This window comes from Scyliorhinus canicula, chromosome 3 (assembly GCF_902713615.1).
Source record: "Scyliorhinus canicula chromosome 3, sScyCan1.1, whole genome shotgun sequence".
In the NCBI taxonomy this organism is placed as follows: domain Eukaryota; kingdom Metazoa; phylum Chordata; class Chondrichthyes; order Carcharhiniformes; family Scyliorhinidae; genus Scyliorhinus; species Scyliorhinus canicula.
The window spans coordinates 30,857,656-30,881,125 of NC_052148.1; the positions used below are offsets into that span (position 1 = coordinate 30,857,656).

A 23,470-nucleotide genomic window follows, 5' to 3' on the forward strand; every position below is an offset into this window, starting at 1 on the left:
TTGGATATTCTGAATTCTCGGAACAGGCGCCAGAATGTGGCGACTAGGGGCTTTTCACAGTAACTTCATTGCAGTGTTAATGTAAGCCTACTTGTGACACTAAAGATTATTATTCATTTTTAGCCTGGCCAATCGACCTAAACCTGCACATCTTTGGACTGTGGGAGGAAACCGGAGCACCCGGAGGAAGCCCACGCAGATACTGGGAGAATGTGCAAACACCACACACACCTAAGCTCAGAATCGAACCCGGGATCCTGGCACTGTGTGACCACAGTTCTAACTACTGTGCCACCTTGCTGCCTGGAATTCCATACCTAACCCTACTTAGTATATCATCGGCGGCAAGTGAGGGAAACAAGAATGGACATTGTTCACAATTCAAAAAGCTGTAATAACATAAAAGGCCAATTCAATTCAGTCTTAAAGTCTCACTGAGGATTTCTGGGGGGAAAGCTGGCACTGCAGCAAATGTTTGCCTGTAGTTTGTGTAATGGAACAAAATGACATCCGTTATTAATACATAGATGCAGGACCAATGGACTTCTAAATCTGAACTCTGATAATCTGGATTGCTTTATCCTTATTAGAAGTGATTATTAAGCCTAATTGGGGGTAATTGGTCAGAAATTCTATCTGCTCATGGTTGAGGGTTGAAAGTTCCAGGCTCCTCACTGATTGCTAAAGTGTAGAATTTTCAGACGCGTGATTTTGAACGAAGAAGAAGGTTTCACTTCTGGCAATCAAATCCCCCATAACCCCATGTAGGTTGTGCCAACCGAATCCCATGGTGAATTTCACTGTAAGAGTTTCTGTTATTTATTTCTCTCTGTGACTCTGCTATTTTTGGCCTTTCTCCATTCTCTCAACATCATGCTGCACGTTTTATGTTCAGCTCACTCAATCCCTTCGCTTGCTTAAAAGCAAAATACCGCGGATGCTGGAAATCTAAAATAAGAGGAGAAAATGCTGGGAAGGCTCAGCAGGTCTGGCAGCATCTGTGGAGAGAGAAACAGAGTTAACGTTTCAAAGCCATATGGCTCTTTTTCGGAGTCCCACCATTTGTTTCCTTGTGAGATTTGGTGCAGCTCGTTTTTTTTCTGATTATTTCAGTTCCAATTTTATTTGTTAATTCACTTTGGGTCATATTTACACTCTTCCAGGGCAGCAGGGTGGCGTAGTGGGTTAGCACTGCTGCCTCACGACGCCGAGGTCCCAGGTTCGATCCCGGCTCTGGGTCACTGTCCGTGTGGAGTTTGCACATTCTCCCCGTGTCTGCGTGGGTTTCACCCCCACAACCCCAAAGATGTGCAAGCTAGGTGGATTGGCCATGCTAAATTGCCCCTTAATTGGAAAAAATGAATTGGGTACTCTAAATTTATAAAAAATATATATATTTACACTCTTGCTGATCTGATCAAAATATTTATTGTGCATTGTCGTAGCTGACCCCTTTAAGGGGCGTACATCAGGAGGGTCATGTGACCCCATCACCCAATGGGAATAGAGCGCGGGGATCTTGGTGCTGAGCGAGGGCTTTTGCAGCCAGAGTGGATCCGAGAGAGAATAGTGGTAACATCGTGAAAGGCCCTGTGTGAATATAAACCCTCTTGAAAATAAACGGTTATAATTCATCATACATGCTGACTGGTGGTCGCCATTCGTTCCTTTGCTACATGCATGTTCATGATTATACCTTAAAGGAACCCCTAAAATCCTCTGCTGAAGTGCTGTTGTGCAACAACACTGAATCAATTTATTTAACCACTTTCCTCAATTCGTTGAAGTTATATTTTTAAAATTTAATTTGCGAAATGAGGAATTGAGGGCAGTGTATCTCCCTGATTTTCCAACCTGTGTGATTGGTGAGAAAAGCTTGAGCTAACAACGCAGATGTGAAAACCTAGGTTGAAGAACGAAAATCCAAGCCGCGCAATTTCAATTGCAATAATTCTACTCTAATCAATATTTGTTCTGCCGATGCTTGAGAAGTTTGCAAACAATGGGGTCAAGGGGATTCCACATTGTCATTGGACAGGGATGTACGGAGACCCCCATTGCAGAACCCCCACCAGACTACCCCATAAGAGAGCCCCCTATCAGAGAACCAATATTATAGAGACCCCCACCAGAAACCCCTCATTACAGACCCCCCTCCCCCGTTACAGAGACCCTTGCCTGGAATCTAGAGTAGTGCAGGCAGAGACAGTGAATAAATCACTGTTTTAAAATTCACCTGTGCAATAGACCTGCTGGCTCTGGCAGAGGAAGCAGCACCTGCAAAATCCTAAAAGTGAAAACCACATCAGCTGGGTATGAACCCTCTCAGTTCTTTGATCTGCAAGGATTTCATACATGTTGGGGGGGGGGGATCTCTGGTGGGGTCTTAGTCATGGGGTGTCTCTGGTATGGGTCTCTGTAGTGGGTGCTTTCTGGTCGGGATCTCTCTCTCATGGGGGGGTCTCGGGTGAGCGGGGCTCTGGTGAGGGTGGGGTGGGCCCGATTTGTGGACGGGAGGGGGGCCCCCTGGTGGGCTTTGTGGGGCACCTCCCTTGAGGAGTTCCCTCTTTGGCCCACCATGAGGTCCACTGCGCCAGGGCCACGGTGGGAAAGGCCTGCACCAATTCTGGCTCCAGAGGGCCGGAGAATCACACAGACTTGGAGAATCTGGTGCCTAGCGCCTTAATAGGATGCAAATGGGTCCTCCCCCTGGAGTGGGGCACGAACCTCGATACCCCCCGCTGGCAGGGGACTGGAGCACCAGAGCAGGGTTGTTCACCCGCAGGATTCCCCGAAACTGGAAGAAGTTTGAGACTTAACAGCATATGAGCATTGTTCCGCCTGGAATACACACTGGAAACTGAACAAATTATGCCTAAAATATTCTCTTGCCGCTTTTGTCACGCATTCCGGTTCCCAACATTTGCCTCGCATCCTGAGAAAGGATAAGGGCTAAGGTCAAAATGCATTAAAGAGCAGGTGACAGGAGAGCTGAATATATCTTGAGGCACGAAAAAATAGCTGACAGCAGAATCTATTTTAGGGAATGTATTTGAGGCAAAAGCAGAAAATAGCCACCAATGTGCTTTATTTCTTGATTACATCATTCTGCACTTGACCAAATCCATCAAAACATAAAGAAAGATCTTGGGCCAGATTCTTCGTTTCAGGGACTGTGCCCCCAGGCCATCGTGAAAATTGTGGACTTTTATGCCAGAAAAACCAGCATCAAAAGGCCACATATTCAGGGAGCCGTCGTGAAGCTCACATCTCCAACTGCAGATACGGCCCCCCGCACTTCCGGGTCAGAGGCCTCCAGCTGCCGCTCCGTGCTACATAGAGGACTCAGACTGCAGAACTGGACCACGGAAATAGTGCCCCGATCGGCTGAGCGCCCTACCCAGACCGCCCGCTCAAAAATACCCTGGTCCCGTATGAGGCCCTCCCCGCCCCCCGATCTCCGATCGGCCCGCCCCCGACCATGGAGGCTGTAGACTGAGTCCGAGTATCTCGAATGGCATGACCATGAGTGGGGCGGAGAATAGTGGGGCGGGCTTCTGGTAATGGCCGTAGGTGGGGGACACGCGGTGTGGCGTACTCCCCGAGTATGCCACTTTTCGGGGGCCGGAGAATCGAGAAACCAGCACCGGTCACGATTCAATGCGTGTGTGGTGAGATAACCACTGTAGTTATGTGTACTGCAGTAGGGGGATGTATGCCTGTACCTGTAATACAGGTTCCTCCGGTCAGCCCCTGCCGGCTAGCTCCGCCCACAGGGAGCTTATGTATAAATGTATGAGAGCTGCTCAGACCCTTAGTCTACTGTTGCAGATGGAGGGACAACATCGTACAGCAATAAAGCCTCTATTGTACTAGTCTCTCGGCTTTGAGTATAATTGTTAGCGCCACAGCGTGGAACTGGATTCTCCGCCTTGGCATCGGACGCGATTCCGGTGGTGCGGAGAATGGTTAACAATGTAATAATGTTCCAGCAATTCTACAATCCTAGGGATGTAAAGAAAGGAACTGGGTAAAACAAAATGTTGAAAAGCAGAGTGATAGGAGGATGGAAAATACTTCAGCACCAATCTATCTCTGCCCAAAGATCTCAGCCCCAGACACTGCAAAGTTCCTTCCAAAACGTATCTGCACAAAAAGACAATCAATTGTCTGACAGGAGGACGAGGGTATGGAGCTAATGTTACAGAGGTCTCTGTACATCTCACTGAATTTGACAATCTTTCATCCAGATCATTAATGGGGAAGATTTGGACAGAAAATTAGACAAGTAATCAAAAAATAATAATCACATTTCAGGACAGATAAATTATACATCAGGTCTGATGTAAAAGTTGGGTACAAACCAAACTTTTTTTGAGTAGTTTCGGCTTTAGTTCAACTGCTTCAGCTAATCAATCCAGGGTTATTATTTGTGCGACTTCTTAATTCAGGTTTTCCACTGATTGTGTACATGGGCGGCACAGTGGTACAGTGGTTAGCACTGCTGCCTCGCAGCTCCAGGGTCCCAGGTTCAACTCCGGCCTCGGGTGACTGCGAGGGGACAGTTCACCTTTGTGGTGATTACAAGTTAACGGTGAACACGGTTTCTCGGTTGGACCGTTACCCACGCTATGTTGGTTGGTGGATCGATGTTCACTAAACTCGACATGAGCAATACCTATTTGCAGCTACGTTTGGATGAGGCCTTGCAGAAGTATGTTGCCATCGACACACACACAAGGGTCTGTATGAGTACACCTGGCTTCTGTTTGGCGTGTGCTTGGCGTGTGCTGTGTTTCAGTGCGTGATGGAGGGCATTTTGAGTGGCTTGCCGCGCATTGCCGTCCATCTCGAAGAAGTTTTGGTCAGAACTGTCCAATCCGGCTTCAGCAGCGGGGTCACCTGCATAGCCTGCCAGTGCACCTGCCCGATAATTCCCAAACTTACCGACCATCTAAACTCGGTCTCGATCTTCCTGACGATGGTATAAGGGACCGGGGATGAGGGGGTGCCCGAAAATATCAGGGGTGGGTGGGCCTCCAGGCCCATCTGGATAGTAGCCACGGCTCCCCTTAATACTGAGGTCCGGCTGGAAAGCTTTGGAGAACTTGCTCAACACCGAGCTCAAGCCGATCTGTCCCCACTTTTTAACATTTGGTTCTCCTGTAATTCCAAGTCTATCGCTACATCTTCTGCATCACTAGCTGATGTTCTGCCTCCATTTTCCTGATATGAATTTGACCTATCTGATCCTACTGCTGAGATCCTGAGATCCCATCCCTTTCCCGCACCAGTTTAAATACCCCCAACAGAACTAGCGAAAGCCCCGCAAGGACAAAGCTCCAGGGTCCCAGGTTCGATTCCGGCTTGGGTCACTGTCTGTGCGGAGTCTGCACATCCTCCCCGTGTGTGCGTAGGTTTCCTCTGGGTGCTCCGGTTTCCTCCCACAGTCCAAAGATGTGCAGGTTAGGTGGGTTGGCCATGATAAATTGCCCTTAGTGTCCAAAATTTCCCTTAGTGTTGGATGGGGTTACTGGGTTATGGGGATAGGGTGGGGGTGTTGACCTTGGGTGGGGTGCTCTTTGTGGGAGCTGGTGCAGACTCGATGGGCCGAGTGGCCTCCTTCTGCACTGTAAATTCTATGATAATCTATGGTTAATCTAGGATGAAGTTTCGGCACAACATCGTGGGCTGAAGGGCCTGTTCTGTGCTGTATTTTTCTATGTTCTATATTCTAAGGGCATAGGTCCCAGCTCTGCCTGGGTGTAACCCATCTGGTTTGTACCTTCTCCAGAACTGGTCCCCGTGCCTCAAGAATCTAAATCCCTTCCGGCTGCACCATCTCTCCAGCCATGCATTCATCTGATCTATCCTTTTCTTCCTGCTCTCTCTGACGCGTGGAACTGGGAGTAATCCTGAGATTACTACATTTGAGATTCCTGCATTTTAGTTTATCACTTAACTTTCTGTAGTCAGGGTTCAAGGCTCATGAAGTAGCTCTTAAATGAATCCAGGAGTCACAATGGCATTGGTCTATGCTCGGGAGCAGCGGATTGATGGGCCGGTAGAGGAAGCAGACATACTTGGGGCAGAAGATATCCTGAAAAATTAAATTTGAAACCATTACTAAGCTGATAGCCAGCTTCAGCCCTGAGGGAGATTAAACATGAAAATTTTAATGCAACTCCAAGAAAATATTAAAAGACTACATCGTACTTTCAGTTGCCGTGGATTTATTTTGACCAAACCTTCCTTGCACAAGCCTGAATGCCACCTAAGAAGTTGTTTCCCAAATGATAAGCTTCAGCCTTAAAGCCTTGAAGAGGTTGGCAGGAATCCAATTTAAAATTTGCAATATTTCTTGGCTCAAAGTTTAAAAAATATTATTGCTTTGTGCAGTCATGTGGAGAGATTGGGGCAGGTGAAACTTCTTTTTCGGCGAAGTGAAAGTTGTGAGGAGATTTGATGGAAGGATTCAAAGTCTTGTGGGGTCGGAACAGAGATTATAGGAAGAAACTGCTCCGGTTGGTGGAAGCATCGAGAATCAGAGGGCACAGATTGAAGGCAATTGGCAAAAGTCGCAAGGGTGACATGAGGAAGCCTTTTGGATTTGGATTTTGTTGATTGTCATCTCTGCCGAGGTACAGTGAAAAGTATTTTTCTGAGAACAGCTCAACAGATCATTAAGTACATGAAAAGAAAAGGAAATAAAAGAAAATATTGTAGCCACCGAAGTTGGCCATTCCCTCGATACAAAATGGAGGAATGCAAAGCTTGCAGGGTAAAATGGACAAAGTTTGCAGCACAAGCAGGCTGCAGCAAGCCACTGTGTATTCTGTCTGCTAAGAGAGCAGACAGCACCGAAATGAACATTTTGCATACTAATGAGGCAATCTCCGGGACAGTTAACATAGTAATGGAACGATCCCAGGGACAATGGACACAAATAGGGAAGTGATTGCAACATTGTATAGGATACCAGACACCCCGGCACCAGCGGGGTTCGAAGACAAAGCACCTGAAGGCCCGCCCAGTAGCCGAGGGACAGCCTCAGTATTGGGGGGATTCAAACAAATCGATTGGGAAGAGACCCAATCGATCCCGAGCAGATAGAGGGCTCGCCCAAAGGGCGCGAAGCCCTAGGACCTATAAAAGACAGGTCCCAAACTTAGTTTGTTCTTCTTGACCAGCCCTCCTCTCTGGACCAGCCCTCTCGACCAGCCTTTTACTGAAGAAGACCTTGACCGAGAGAGAGAGGTTTGGGACAGCAGCCGCCAGCAAGTAAGTGTCTCACAACGATCGCTACCTGAGATAGACACTCCTGACCCCTTTTTAACCCGTACCAACCTGAAGTCTGCGGACCCAGTGCAGAGCAAGAGGCCTTGTCCCCTGATCCGGCAGTTCCCTTTAAGATAAGTATTGGTTTATTTAGTAGTAGGAATAGTTTAAACATCTTAGCGTGTGCATGAGTAGTTTATAATTGTGTTATAATAAACTCATTTGTTTGAATTTACTAATTGGTGTATGGTTTTATTGCTTTGAACTTGACCTTGAAACTTGTGGCGGTATCTTAACGATACCTGGCGACTCCAAAGCTAACGAACGAAACAGAGCCAAATTGAGTGTTAAGCACACTCACCCAGAACGAGCAACATTTAGTGGCGACATCCGATGGGACTCGATTAGAAGTGCCCCCCCCCCACCCCCCCACCCCAACACCAAGGGAACCCATTAATTTGAATTTGAAATCCAATTGGGAAAAGGAAAAACCACAAGTGTTCAAGTAGCTCAAACCAATAATCAGAATTCGGAAGTGTGTTTTTGCATGCGTAACTAACAGGGTTGTAAGGTAATGCCGAGAGATTTTTGTTACCGACAAACTGTCGGGAGTTTTATAAGTCGGAACATAGCGAAAGCCATACCCGTATTTTATAAGCATTGCCTTATTATCCCTCGTTCCAAATTAAAAGAGAGCATAGGAGAAAAAGAAATGGCCATGCAGGCAATGGAACGCCTCATGAACCCAGAGCAGTTTGTGGTCGCAGCGACCAACAGTAGCAGAGTAGGTCAGTGTCCCGTTTGGCAGCTGGAACTCAGGAAATACCTCAAAGGGAAAGGATGGCCCCTTTGGAGTGAGTTTTGTGTGAATGGGGAGACAGGTCCCGGGAGTATAGGACATACTTGGTGGGAGAACCTATCTCAATTTCATAAAAAGAGTTTAGGTAAAGCACGTAAGCCGATGGCAATTGTGTCCTGCTTGGCACAATTGCAAGGCACAGAGGAGGTCGTCAGGACGCTCCGAGCAGAGTTAGAGGAGAAGAACCGAATGAGCAAAGTGGATGTCAGGGACATTGAAAAGGAGAATCTAGGTTTAAGGCAACAACTGGCAGATAAGGATAGAGAGGTGGATGATGCCAAGAGGGCACATCAGTCTTGTCTAGCCCATCTGAGCAGTTCTCAGGTTTAGCTCACAGGGCTAATCTCTGGCTTTGAAAGCAGTCCAAGGCAAGCCAGCAGCACGGTTCGATTCCCGTAACAGCCTCCCCGAACAGGTGCCGGAATGTGGCGACTAGGAGCTTTTCACAGTAACTTCATTTGAAGCCTACTCGTGACAATAAGCGATTTTCATTTTCATATGAAAAGGCCTATCAAGATGTGCAGCGTGCAGTCTTGGTAAGAGAAGAAGCAGAGAAGCAGGTAGAAACACTAAAGAAACAGTGTAGCGACCTAAAGTCAGCTTTAAGGGCACTCCATGCTGCCACCACTGAGCAAAGGCAAAGCACAGTAGACCACGCTAAATGTAGGAAGCAGATTGCGCAGCTGCAATCTCTGCTTTCTGTGCAGAATGGGTTCCAAGGGACATTTGGGACACAATTAGATGAAGAAAATGCCCCAGATTGGCAGGAATTGAGTGAAACCGCACAGCGCTATGTTCAGGGAACATGTGCGCCAGCAGCGCAACAGAAAAGGAAAGCGCCCCAACCCCCCACAGATCAGATAGCACCTGCACCAATGAACCCAGTCACCACCCAAAGAAAAGCAACCGCAGAAGGCGCACCCGAGATCACATACACCACCCCCTTAACTGTAACACAACTAAGGGACGCGTGTGAGAAAATCACCCCGTTCCTCCCCACTGCAGACCCCCACCAATTCTTCGCATGAGTGAAACAGCAGGACAACACAAGGTACAACAATGTAACTAGATAACACGGGCATCGGGTGAAGCACACAGGGGTGTAGTGTTAATGAGGTCAGTCTATAAGAGGGTCATTTAGGAGTCGGTAACAGTGGGGAAGAAGCTGTTTTTGAGTCTGTTCGTGCGTGTTCTCAGACTTTTGTATCTCCTGCCCGATGGGCGAAGTTGGAAGAACGAGTAAGCCAGGTGGGAGGGGTCTTTGATTATGCTGCCCACTTTCCCCAGGCAGTGGGAGGTGTAGATGGTCACTGGATGGGAGGCAGGTTTGTGTGATGGACTGGGCTGTCAGAGATTAGGATTTGGAACGCACTGTCTGAGAGTGCAGTGCAAGCAGGTTGAATTGGAACTTTCTAAAGAGGAATATGCATTAGGAGAAGGAATAGACCACTCATCCCTACAAACCTGCTTGGCCATTTGATAAGATCATGGCTATTCTGGTTGTAACCTCAACTCCACATTCCTATCTGTCCCCAATAATCAATCAGCGCTCCCACCCCCTTGCTTTTCAAGAATCTATCTAACTATGTATTGAAAACATTCAAAGACTCCACTTCCACTGTCTTTTGAGGAAGGGTGCTCCAAAGACTCATGAGTCAAACTGCTACAACTGCAGTGGTTCAAGAAGGTGCCCTATCATTATCTTCTCGGAGAGTCTAGCTGTGGCTAATAATTCCTGGTCTTGCCAGAGAAATCCACATCTTGAAAATGAAGAGGCAAATCTTCCCAGCTTTTAGACTGTGAGTTACTTACTCCTCCACCCCCCCCCCCACCCCTGCACCACCGCCCCCCCCCCCCCAACACCCACCCAATATGCACCAGGCTTCTCTGCCTCTCCATCCCACCTGACTTAAAATCTAGGACTCTACATTTGCTTTCATTACAAATCTCTCACCTTCACTTCAAAAACGACTGCCAAGAAACGACCCGTTGACCTCATTGGGCTGGTGATGTAGGAATCTAATGTATCAGAATCCAAAGAATGGCTTAAAGTTCAGCTGGAACTGAAGTTTGGAACTCCTCACACCGGATTAATAAAAACATTGGTGTGTAGCAAAGAATGTAGTTTTGATTTTTTTTTTATGATTGTAAGCTAACAAGGAGGGTCACTCATGCTTTCAAATGGACACTAGCTTATGTGTATGTTTAAACAATAAAACAAGCCAATGAAAAAAGAGTAACCATGATCCAAGGCATTCAATTCCCAAGACCATTTCTGGCTCGAGTTTACTGAGCGATGGGAAATTATGACAGTGACGCAGTCCAGATGGCATCATGTTTCCCAACTGATCCCCGTACGCAGGCTGTGCACAGGCTCGAATATCACAATCGAAGGGGGAAATATAATCCGAAACAAGATGGCAGTGCATCCATCAGTGTCTTGTTAACTAGTTAGCAGTGGCCCTCCTGGGAAAAAGAAAAATCCAAGTTAATCTGTGCAAGCGTCTCATGCATTTTGAAGCCAACATTTTAAAGGGAACTGTGCATGATCAGGTCAGAGCTGGAGTCAAATGATTTGCATCTGAACATTAAATTCCCTTTAATTATATCTTTCTTTTTTTTTGTTTTGGCCATCTCATGGAATAAAACAAAATACGTATCATTCAGACATCGGTTTGCAGAACAGTGGACGGGATTCTCCATTCCCTCCATGTTTCCCTCGGTGTGCCGTTCGCTGGTGACAGGATTCTATGCCCCCCACCCCCCAGCTTGTCAATGGGACTTCCTATTGAAACCCACCCACGCCGCCACGAAACCCATTGGCGAGGGGGCGCTGACAGCGGAAAAATGAATCCCGATGACCAGAGAATTCCAGCCAGTACGTTCAGGTCATTGGCTGTTAAGATTAGCAACTTAATGATAAAGACTTATCTTTGCTAACCGTGAAATTTGATTTAATCAAAGTCTCTGTTAGCAGTGACTAGTGGGGCACTGCAGTGCTCGGACCCCAACTGTTCACATTATATATTAACAATTTGGACGAGGGAACTAAATGTATTATTTCCAAATTTGCAGATGATACAAAGTTGGGTGGAATTTGGACAGGCTGAGTGAGTGGGTACATGCAAGGCAGATGCAGTATAATGTGGTTAAATGTGAGGTTACCTGCTTTGGTAGCAAAAATAGGAAGACAGATTATTATTTGAATGGGTGTAAATTGAGAGAGGTGGACACTCAGCGAGACCTTGATGTACTCGTGCATCAGTTGCTGAAAGTAAGCAGGTACATCTGGCAGTAAAGAAGGCAAATGGTATGTTGGGCTTCATAGCGAGAGGATTCGAGTGTAAAAATAGAGATGTTTTTCTGCAATTGTATAGGGCATTGGTGAGGCCACATGGCATACGGTTTTAGTGTCCTTATCTGAGGAAGGATATTCTTGCTATGGAGGGAGTGCAGCAATGGTTTACCAGGCCGATTCCTGGGATGGCGGGACTGTCATTTGAGGAGACACTAAATTGGTCAGGATCATATTCAGTGGAGTTTAGAAGAGTGAGAGGGGATCTCATAGAAACTTGTAAAATTCTAACAGGATTAGACAGGGTAGATTCAGAAAGAATGTTCCTGATGGTGGGGGAGTCCAGAATGAGGGGGGTCATAGTTTGAAGATAAGGGGTCAACCTTTTCGGACTGACATTAGAAGAAATTTCTTCAGCCAGAGTGTGGTGAACCTGTGGAATTCATTTCCACAGAAAGCAGGTTGAGGCCAAAACGTTGTGTAATTTCAAGAAGGAATTAGGTAGAGCTCTTGGGGCGATAAGGGGAGAAGACGGATCAGGAGATTGAACTTGATGATCAGCTATGATCTGAATAAATGACGGAGCAGGCTCAAAGGGCCTCCTCCGGCTTCTATTTTCCATGTTTCTATGTCAACACACTTAATCCTGCTCCCCAGCATTTTTCTGTAGCCCTGCAATTTATTTCACTTCAGATAACTATCCAATTCTTTTCCGAAGGCCTCTGTTAAACCTGCCTCCCCCACACTCTCAGACCATGCATTCCAGATCATGGTGGCCCGCTGTGTTAAAACAATTTCTCTTATGTCACCATTTTATTTTGCCATACAATCGGTTCCCTCTGACCCTCGACCCTTCTTCCAACAGGAACATAGGAGCAGGAGTCGGCGTTTGACCCTTTGAGACTGTTCCACCATTCAATATAATTTCATTCAATATGATGAGTGTAATCACAGGTTCACTTTCTTGTCTACCTCCCATAAACGTTGATGCCCGTGCTTAACAAAAATCTGTCTAACTCTGCCTTAAATAAATTCAATAACTCAGCCCCCACTACATTCTAGGAGAGGGAATTGCACACGCCTGCGAACCTTTCGGCCAAAAGTGTTTTCCTCAATTGTATCTTAAAATGAAAATCTATTTTTAAACTATATCCCTTAGTTCTAGTCTTGCCCACAAGAGGAAATATCCTCCGTGTATACACCCTACCAAGTCCCCTCAGCATCTTCATTGCTTCAATAAGATCCACACTCATTCTGCGAAACACCAATGTGTAGAGGCCCAATTTAGAACATAGAACATAGAACAGTACAGCATAGAACAGGCCCTTCGGCCCTCGATGTTGTGCCGAGCCATGATCACCCCACTCAAACCCACGTATCCACCCTATACCCGTAACCCAACAACCCCCCCCCCCCCCTAACCTTACTTTTTAGGACACTACGGGCAATTTAGCATGGCCAATCCACCTAACCCGCGCATCTTTGGACTGTGGGAGGAAACCGGAGCACCCGGAGGAAACCCACGCACACACGGGGAGGACGTGCAGACTCCGCACAGACAGTGACCCAGCCGGGAATCGAACCTGGGACCCTGGAGCTGTGAAGCATTTATGCTAACCACCATGCTACCGTGCTGCCCCAATTTGCTCAATCTTTCTTCACAATTCTTTATTTCTTCATCCATTCTCCCTTTCTACTATGCCCAGGCACCTCATGATTTTGAGAATCTCATGATGGTAGTGGAATATTGGAATGAACCTTCATGGTGAATTGTATGCTGTCAATGTGGGGGAGATATTGGTATGATGTTGACAATCCGTGTGGTTGCTAAGGACATTTATTGGTGTTTCTAGCTGAAAGAAAGAAAATCTTGCATTTATGTAGCAACTTTCACAACCACAGGACACCCCAAAGTACTCGACAGCCAACTATTGTACTGTCGGAAACATGAGGTGGAAATGTTCCTTCCACGACTAAGTCCCATTGCAGTGGCAGGGAATGATCCCCGCCATGGATCCAGTGGGAATGCACGCCATATTGCACAACCCCAGCCTCATTAAATATGCATTGGGGGGAGAGTTGCAATGTTTCACATGGCGGGGCATGTTGGATGGTTCGCACCGAGTTTTTAAAAATTAATTGATGGGATATGGGCATTGCTGGGCGAGCATTTGTTGTCCATCCCTAAATGCCCATGAACTGTGGTCTTTTCAGATGACATTTAAGAGTCAACCACATTGCTGCGGGTCTGGAGTTACATATAGGCCAGACCAGGTAAGGATTTCCTTCCCTAAAGGACAGTAGTGAACTAGATGTTTTATTTTAACAACAATCAGCAATGTTTTCATGGTCATCATTACACTTTTAATTCCAAATTTTCTTTTTTATTGAATTGAAATTTCGTCATTTGCCATGATGGGGTTGAAACTGGGGTTCCCAGAGTGTCACCTTGGGTTTCCGGATGACTCGTCCACTGACAATGCCACACGGCCACCATCTCCCCAGCTGTCATACCTGGCGCCATTCATAAAAGACATGAGCTATGGACCTCCAGGGACACTCTGAAGAAAGAAGATGGACCTGCAGGAATAATAATAATAATAATAAGAATGATGGTAATAATAATAAAAATTGCTTATTGTCACAAGTAGGCTTCAATTAAGTTACTGCGAAAAGCCCCTAGTCGCCACATTCCGGCACCTGTTTGGGGAGGCTGGTACGGTAATTGTTCTGCATTATAAACCAGCTGTTTAGCCCACTGTGCTAAATACGCTTAATCTGAGAGATAGTCCACCTCAAAATGGAAAATGGAAGGGCCATCTGCTCAATACAACACGTCCCCCACCTACTTTTCCATGTTCCAGGGTCCATAGCCCCCATCCTGAACCACAGACCTTTTTTTTTATATAAATGTTTTTTATTGGGTTTTTGAAGTATATTTGCCGTTATGTACACAGGATATGATATATATATATAGAAGAAGAGAAGGGCACACACACAAATCACAAAGTGAAAAAAAGAAAAAAAAAAGTTACAACACGAGAGAAAGACAAAATCAAATAAAGTAACTGGTAGGGTATTATGCACCCGCTCAACAGCAGCAACTCTGTACACTTGGCAAAATTATTTACACACATAAGTAGGCATCTGTTTGCGGGGGGGGGGGGGGGGAAGCGAGCAAACCACAGGGTGGGTGGGGGGAGGGGAAGTGGGAAGAGAGAGGGAACAATAGAGGAGTGCCAGGGAGGTGGCGGCGGGGGGGGGGGGGGGGGGGGGGGAGGGGCAGGAAAATGTTACCAAACTTGGCATCCACAGAAACAGAGAATAAGGAGAATATAGGCAGAAGACAGGAGGGCCGGCTGAAGTGGAAGTGAGTACTGATGCGACCATCAATTCACTCGAGACATGAGCAGAAGTAAACCGTGGCTTTAATCAACTTAGAACAGTGCCTGCCTGCGACTGAACCCCACCCCCCCCCACCCCACAGACATTTTTTAGGTAAGTGCCAATATAAACATGCAACCTTGATGCAGATCGTGTGTGTTCTGAACTGTCACCATTTCCTCCCTAAACATTTCCGTCACTCTCTCCTCCTTAAAACCTCCCTCTGTGAACAATCTATAACCAGTCCTAATATCTCCTTTTGTGGTTGGTGCCATATTTTGCTGGATAATACTCCTATATTATTAATGTCCTTAGGGACATTAAAGTTGCTGGATGAATACAACTGTACTGACTGCTCTTAATATATTTGCCTCCAATGTTTTCGACATGGCTGCCACTATTTCCCACTGGAGCACAGTGTTACCACATTTGTATGTGACCTTTTATGCTATTCTAACAGAGACTTGATTATAATAAGTTTAATGAGTGCGTTACAATATTGTAGAGAGAGGTTTTTTGTGAGCTTGTTAACTGATGTGCCAGCCTGTGAAATTAAACTGTTCTGAGTCTACCTCATCATTCACACTCCGTAATTAGCCATTGTTTCTGCTTTGTGGTTCTCCCAGGATGGTTTAGCTTCTAATTCAGTAAATATCTCATTGCTTTTTCCAATCAACTCTTTTAGGCTCTTGCCACTGTATTTCAGCCCAGTATTGTGTGAAATTCGCGCAACAGCTTTCTGCAACTTTAAGAGTGAGGACGTCGTAAAATGCATTTCTTGCATCTTTTTTGAAAAGAAGCCGATTTAGCCCTATTTTTTAAATCATTTTTTCCCCAGTTTTACGGGTTCCTGTCTCCCGGCACTTCTCACTATTCCTTAACTGAATGGCCAAAGAGCTAATATGCACAAAGGCCCTGCCACTGCCACTCTTAAACCAGCCACTGGAGGGTCCGCAACAGATTGCTAGATGACATTAGGGGCAAAATGTTCCAGCCAATCCCAATGGTGAGATTGTCCGGTCTCACTGAAGGACGCCCCCCCCACCCCCGTCCCTCCGTGGTCGATTCACCGGCGGTGCAGCCGGTGAGCTATGAAAAATGCCACAGATTTTGGTGGGCTGCATGATCCCATTGATGGCCAATAGTGAGCAGTCTGTGCCACCAGAAAACATGCCATGGGACGAGTGGGGGGAAGGGGGAAGCAGTTGGAAAATCCCTCCCTGGGTGGTTTGAATACCTGACTGAAACTGCGGCAGAATGTTCGGCTTGCCAACTCTACGTGGAGATTTCATCACATGACTTCCTGCTTCCAAACGTTCTGCTCCTCTCACATGCCCAGCGTATGGTCGGTCAGCTTTCCCATTGTCATGGCCCACCAAATGGAAACCAACATGATCTGATTGGATCATTATTGATTGTCAGTCAAACAGCCTTCTCCCTTCACCTATCCACAATACCTTTGTAATTAATGCGTTAATGCCATGGTGATATTTCTCCCTGGTTGTTGGCAGCAGTGTCATGTTAATAGGGCAGCACGGTAGCACAGTGGTTAGCACTGTGACGTCACAGCGCCAGGGTCCCAGGTTCGATTCCCGGCTGGGTCACTGTCTGTGCGGAGTCTGCACGTTCTCCCCGTGTCTGCGTGGTTTCCTCCCACTAGTCCCGAAAGACGTGCTGTTAGGTAATTTGGACATTCTGAATTCTCCCTCTGTTCCCGAACAGGCGCCGGAATGTGGCGACTATGGGCTTTTCACAGTAACTTCATTGCAGTGTTAATGTAAGCCTACTTGTGACAATAAAGATTATTATTCAGTACTTTATCAGTTATAAAAAATACTGGTGCGAGATAAGGGAAGTATTGTCGCTCGGCTACTAATCCAGTCGACCCAGGGCGAGATTTAGCACCTGGGTTCAAATCCTACCACAGTAAAGGGTGAAATTTGCATTCAATAAAAATCTGCAATCAGAAGTCTAATCGTGACTTTGAAACAATTGCTCATTGTTGTAAAAACACATCTAGTTCTATCGCGATCTCAGACCAGACCCCAACAATGGCTAGGATACTGGTCAGAAACCCCAATATCTTTGTTAATTTTGTATGACTGTGTGGGCAGAGTGATTCGCCCCAGGAGTGAATGCATGAAAAAAATAGGGATTTGGTATTTTAAACCAAAACTTTGTTGTGAATACAATATTGAACTCTTTAACTTCACACTGAAAAGTTTACAATTACCCCTTAACACTTCTACTCAATTCCCTATTAAGCAATAAGGAAAGAAACATACAGATCTCAAGCCAGCTTAAAATCAGCAGGCACTAGAGTAATACTTGCTGTGAAGAACTGATTTGGGTCCCCTTTAGAACCCTTCAGACTCTGGCTGAACATCTTCAAATGGCTGCTTCAACTATGTTGTTTCAGCCTCTTCCTTGTCTTCAGACAAGACTGCTCTACTTTAAAATTATTACTCTTTTTAAAAAAAACTATCATAGTAGGAAAGAAAACTGCCTTTTCCTGTGCGCTCTGTGGCAGCCAGATCAGCCTCTTCTCCAAAAAGCTTTTTCAAAAAATCTCTCTCTTTTAGCTCCACCCAGCACTGACATCTCCCCAGCTGAAAAGAAAATTGACTTTCCAACAACTGAAAGCACATCAACACCCCAGGGACTGCCCCCAGTCAAAACCACAGTGCATTAGCCCAGACTGAAAAACACATACCTCTGTCAACTTCACCTTCTGGCTGCCGAAAGCCCCCAGGCCCTGCAAAACAGAATCTTTTTTTCAAAGGACAAGGCCACTGCAGTCAATCGCACTCTAACCCCAGGCTTTTAACCTTTAAATTGCTTAGAATCCAATATTTCTCGAAGATGGAGGGCAGTTAGAGTTGGGCAATATATGCTGATCCAGCCAGTGACACCCACATCTGTAAATGACTGTTGAACTGACCTGTCACTTTATATTTGTTGTGGGAGGGCAGTATGTCGCAAGATTGAGCAGCTAAAGAGTGTGGAGTTTTGGCTGGAATGCCAAATTTTCCCTTCTCACTCGCAATGGGTCAAACTGGAGAATCCCACCCCACAATTTGAAACTGTGCCCCTCTCATTTTAGATTCCCCCCCACCCCGCCCCCCCCCCCCCCCCCCCCCCCCCCGCTCCCCCCGAGAGGAAACATTCTCCCAGCATCATCTACCCTGTTAAGCGCCCTCAGGATCTTTTATATTTCAATAAGATCACCTCTCATTCTTCTAAGCTCCAATGGGTACAGGCCGAACCTGCTCAACCTTTCCTTATAAGACAAACCCTTCATATCGGGAATCAAGCCCATGCCACTTGACTCTTTGGGTGACTCTTAATCATCAAATCTATTGCGAGTCCATCCCGCTGCCGCTGTCAGTGAGAACAGGGATTGTGTGGGTCTCAGCCATCTCTCCCATTCACTGCAGCGGAACCGGAGAATCCCGCTGCCGGCAACGGGCGGAGAATCCCACCCTCTGTCTATGAGGGTGGAGGAAGAGGAGACGATCAATGATTTTAAAAGGAAATTGGTTGGGCACTTGGCAGAGATGGACTCACAGGGATCTAGAGGAGGGAATGGGACAGAGAGTACTCCAGAGCCCCATGGCCTTCTTCTGCGCCATAATAACCCCATGGGTGGCGTAATTAAAAGCAAATTAGTGCGGATGCTGGAATCTGAAACCAAAGAGAAAACGCTGGAAAATCTCAGCAGGTCTGCCAGCATCTGTAGGGAGAGAAATGAGCTAACGTTTCGAGTCCAGATGACCCTCGTGAGCTCTGGCAATGGAGGCGGCTCGCCATTGGCTGCAGTCGTGATCTTCTGGTCCTGCTGATATGTAGGGCGTTTTGCGTGGGTCTTCCGTCCTGCCATTGGGGAACCTGGCATGGGGGGGGAGGGGTGGGTGGGTGGAGGTGCACCTTAGCCAAGAGCGGGAAGGGCTGGAAATTTCCATCCTATGTCTATGTTTAAAGAAAAGATAAAATAAATCAGACCTTTTACATAAATTAACCCATCATTTATCTCTCTGTTTGCTTGTAACAATGTCCAAGTAACCAGGGAGATCGGAATACAGGGACAGGGGCAGGTAATTCTTGTTCTGTTATTCATAGAATCCCCAACAGTGCAGAATGAGGCCATTCAGCCCATCGAATCTCTGCTCCGATAGCGCACTCTGCCGAGCCCCAATCCTCCGCCACATCCCTCTCGCCCCACCTAATCTTTGGATACTGTGGGGTAATTTATCATGGCTAATTTACCTAACCTGCACATCTTTGGACTTTTAATCCTGGAGGATCAGTAATTCTGCGACCATGGCTGATTTTTAATTTCAGACCATTCCAGTACAATCCTTGAGGGGTTTCAACTCTATCGTTACTGCACTAAAGTTTCAGTCTGGATCAGCACACAACCCAGTCCAGGAGTACCTGAGAAGTGTTTAGAATGAACAACGCAGTTAAAAAAATAATCAGCAGTCCAGAACTCACAGGAGTGGCATGAGCAAAAGGGTATTTAGATGGAATAAACTGCTGCGATGCGATTAGTTTTTCACTGAAGTTCTTTCTTTCTGGGGATTAACATTCCATGTAAAACCGAGCAAAAACAGAGGAGCAGAGTTTCTAATTTCAAACGGTAAGACACTGAGGACACACTGACATCCACACTCAGAAAATTAAGACAATAGTCTTAGCACATCATAATGTTCTTTCGAGAATTGGAAAAAATATTCAATGAGCAGAAATATGATAGAACTTATCCCTATAAAGCCAGTGTTTGATATGGACATCAGGCCAGAGACTGAAATCTTCAGGTCCAACACATGAACTCTAATTTCTAATTTAAGAAGTAAATTTCAGGGGCAACCCTCTTTCTGGTACAAATCCCACTTTGCTGATTGTCCCTGATAACTGATTTCTTGTTCTTCAGTACCGGTTTGAGCTGCTTGAAATTGCTTCAATTCAACTTTCTGCTCTCTACAGGCGGGATTCTCTGACCCCCCTGCCGGGTGGGAGAATCGCCCGGGGCCGGTGTCAATCCCGCCCCCGCTGTGTCCCGAATTCTCCGCCACCCGAGATTCGCCGGGGGCAGGAATCGCGCAGCGCCGGTCGGCGGGCCCCCCGCGGCGATTCTCCGGCCCGCGATGGGCCAAAGTCCCTGACAAGCCTCTCCTGCCGATATGGATTAAACCACCTCTCTTACCGGCGGGATTGGCGGCGCAGGTGGGCGCCGGGGTCCTGGGGGGGGCGAGGGACGTTCTGACCCTGGGGGGTGCCCCTACTGTGGACTGGCCCACGATCGGGGCCCACCGATCGGCGGGCGGGCCTGTGCCGTGGGGGCACTCTTTTTCTTCCGCCTTCGCCATGGTCTTCACCATGCCTCTGACACTCCAGCAGATGCGCGGACTTAAGCCGGATGGCGAAGTCCTTTCGGCCCCGGCTGGCGTGGCGCCAAAGGCCGTTCACGCCAACCGGCGGAGCGGTAACCACTCCAGCATGGGCCTAGCCCCTCAATGTGAGGGTTTGGCCCCTAAAGGTGTGGAGACATCCGCACCTTTGGGGTGGCCCGACGCCGGAGTGGTTCACGCCACTCCAACACGCCGGGACCCCCCGCCCCGCCAGGTAGGGGAGAATCCCGGCCCATATTTCATTCCATTCCTTTCTTTCTTTTCTTATTAAATTTTAAAGTACACAATTCATTTCTTTTACCAATTGAGGGGCAATTTAGCGTGACCAATTCACCTACCCCAACACATTTTTGGGTTGTGGGAGTGAGACCCACGCAAACACGGGGAGAATGTGCAAACTCCACACAGACAATGACTCAGAGCCAGGATCTAACCCGGGTCCTCGGCGCACGGAGGCAGCAGTGCTAACCACTGCGCCACCTTGCCGTCCCCATTCCTTTCTGAATGCCCATGGTGTATTTCAGTTCTGACTTCTGTTCCCCTCCCTCTGTGTGATTCTAAAATCTTGATTATACACATTTCTAATCATTATTCGCATCATTAAGAAATTAAGAATTATTGCCGAAAATATCTTTGCTTTCATGAGCACATCTAATAGATGCTGCAGGTGAAGTAGCTGAAGAAATTATTGCAGATTATGGATATGTTACGGAAATCTTACTGCACTAACGACTCATAATTAAAGTTGACGTGCTTGAAAATGATCGGCTCTTTCCTGTGCTGATGAATGCAAAAAAAAAATCAGACTCTGGTGGCAAGGGAATAGTTTTAGAACAAGTGTGCTCCTGAGATTATTAGAGCCGTTACAGGGACTCGGAGGGATATAAGATGTCACTGCAGTGAAATCAACCCGCAACTCCCCACCTTAACTCATCTTCCCATTACCATTGTGACCTCCCACTGTTCTAACCGCAGCCAAAGGAAGCGTCAGCTCCCATTGGATAGACTATCTGGCACTAGTCCAGTGGGAATTGCTGCCTACTAGCCTTGACCTCCACCGGAAATGGGAAAGTTACAGCTTTTTCAGGCAGCGAAAGGTGGCAGAGGAGGAACAAGGCAAAAGGGATGTTGTGTGGTAGGCAGGAAGGCAGGAGCCTTCCAAAAGGCAGACAAAAAGCAATGTTGGCGCGAGGCAACAGACGGATGATAGTAGGAAACTAAATTATCAAAGGATGCATTTAGATCTGATGAAATTGCAAATGGCAGAAACATTAACAGCAATGGGATGTCTGGAAAAGAAAGTGGGAGCAATGGTTATGGTCTGAAATCGTAGAACCAAAAAGTTGGGCGCGATTCTCCGCAAATGCGGAGAGTCATGAAGGCTGCCGTGAAACTGGCCGTGTTTCACGGCAGCCTCCGCGCCCCTTCCCGGGACCCGATTCTGCTCCCCGGTCGGGGCGAGCAGCGGGGCCCCGTGAACCTCGGCATCGCAGGCTTAGCGAACTTCGCTAAGCCCGCGCACCAAGGGTAACAGCGGCTGACACGCACGATGACGTCAGCCACGCATGCGCGGATTGGACTGCTCCAACCCACGCATGCGCGGATGACGTCATCACGCATATGCGTGAAACCCGCGCATGTGCGGGCCGTTATGCCCCTCAGCCGCCCCGCTGACTGATCCCCGCGATTGGTGGGCATCAATCGCGGGCCCATGGCACCCTTGGCACGGCCGTGGTGCGGCCGTGCCAATCGGTGCCATGGTTCTTGAGAACGGCACTTTGTGGCCGTTTTCACGAACAGTGAGAGCAGGTGTGTTTGCGTTCGTGAAAACGGCCGTAAAGGCCTGGGAACTCGGCCCATCGGATAGGGGAGAATCGCTGCTTGCCGTAAAAAAACGGCGAGCAGCGATTCGTGTCGTGGGGCGGCCGTTGGGGGGGGGGGAGAATAGCGGGAGGTCGGGAAAAATGTCGGGAAGGCTCTCCCGCTATTCTCCGACCCGTCGTGGGGGGCGGAGAATCGCGCCCGTTGAGTTCGGGGACGGGATTCTCCCAACGGGAGTCGAAGTGCAGATGCCGGAGTAAAAACCAGAATGTTTTACTCCGGCATCGGCGCCCGTTCCAAGACCCCTATTCTCCGCCCTCCGTGGGGCTAGCAGGGGTGCCGCACGATTTATGAGGGCGGAGCCTCGGTGTGGCATCAGAGACCCGGCGGCCCGTAAAAGACGCGGCGCCTTGGGACGCGCGCATGCGCAGTTGAGCCGGCGCCAACTAGCGCATGCGCAATGGCGCCGGTGCTAACCGACGCATGCACGGTAACCTCGCGGAGCGCTCCGGCCCCTCACCAACATGGCGCCGGGGTTCTGGGGCCGGTCGCGCAGGGAAGTAGGCTGCGGGGGGGGGGGAGCGGCCGGCCCGCCGATCGGTGAGCCCCGATCGCGGGCCAGACCCCATCAAAGGCCATCCCCGGGAAAGGAGACCCCCCCATAGGCTGCCCCCCAAGCCTTCGTGACGAGTACCCACCAGCAGCGGCCAGGTGTGCACAGCGCCGGTGGGACTAGGCCGTTTACGCGCGGCCGCTCGGCCCATCCGGGCCGCAGAATCGCCACTCACCGTTTGTTGTGATTCTTCGAGCGTCCCAGCGCTGCATGACTCTGTAAAGGGCTGAATCCAAGGTTCAGAAAATAATAATCTTTATTAGTGTCGCAAGTAGGCTTACCTTAACACTGCAATGAAGTTACTGTGAAAAGTCTCCAGTCGCCACATTCCGGCACCTGTTTGGGTACACAGAGGGAGAATTCATAATGTCCAAATTACCTAACAGCGCGTCTTTCGGGACTTGTGGGAGGAAACCGGAGCACCCGGAGGAAACCCACACAGACACGGGATTCAAACCCAGGTCCCTGGCTCTGTGAAGCAACAGTGCTAACTACTGTGCTACCATACCAGGTGGGATTCTCCGGCCTCCCAGCTGTGTGTTTCCCAGCAGCGTAGAGTTCCCTACTCCTCCCGCTGTCAATGGGAATGCCCATTGATGCCGCTCTACGCTGCCGGGAAATCCACGGGTGGGGGCGCCCTGTCAGTGGGACCACAGAATCCAGCCACCAGCGAAAGGCCGGGAATTCCGGTAGCAGTTTCTGAAACTTACATTGAGCTTCATTTGTTATAACCACAGCGGATATGATTTGCTGAGATAGATCGCAGGGGAAAATCTGTCTGCCTAATCATAAACCTTTTGTTTTTGCAT

At 47.9% G+C, this 23,470-nt stretch overlaps 1 long non-coding RNA gene across 2 annotated transcripts; it reads right to left on the reverse strand.

Moving 5' to 3' along the window:
• Positions 1–10,333: 10,333 nt before the first annotated feature.
• On the reverse strand, positions 10,334–17,572 carry LOC119963880. Of its 2 annotated transcripts, none has more exons than XR_005460192.1 (3): positions 17,530–17,572; positions 13,947–14,012; positions 10,334–10,603 (listed from the first exon to the last, which is right to left on the reverse strand). It is a non-coding gene; the product is annotated as an uncharacterized LOC119963880 (long non-coding RNA). The 2 variants fall into 2 exon arrangements; XR_005460191.1 differs by having other exon boundaries at positions 13,881–14,012; positions 17,530–17,571.
• Between the last annotated feature and the right edge of the window lie 5,898 nt (positions 17,573–23,470).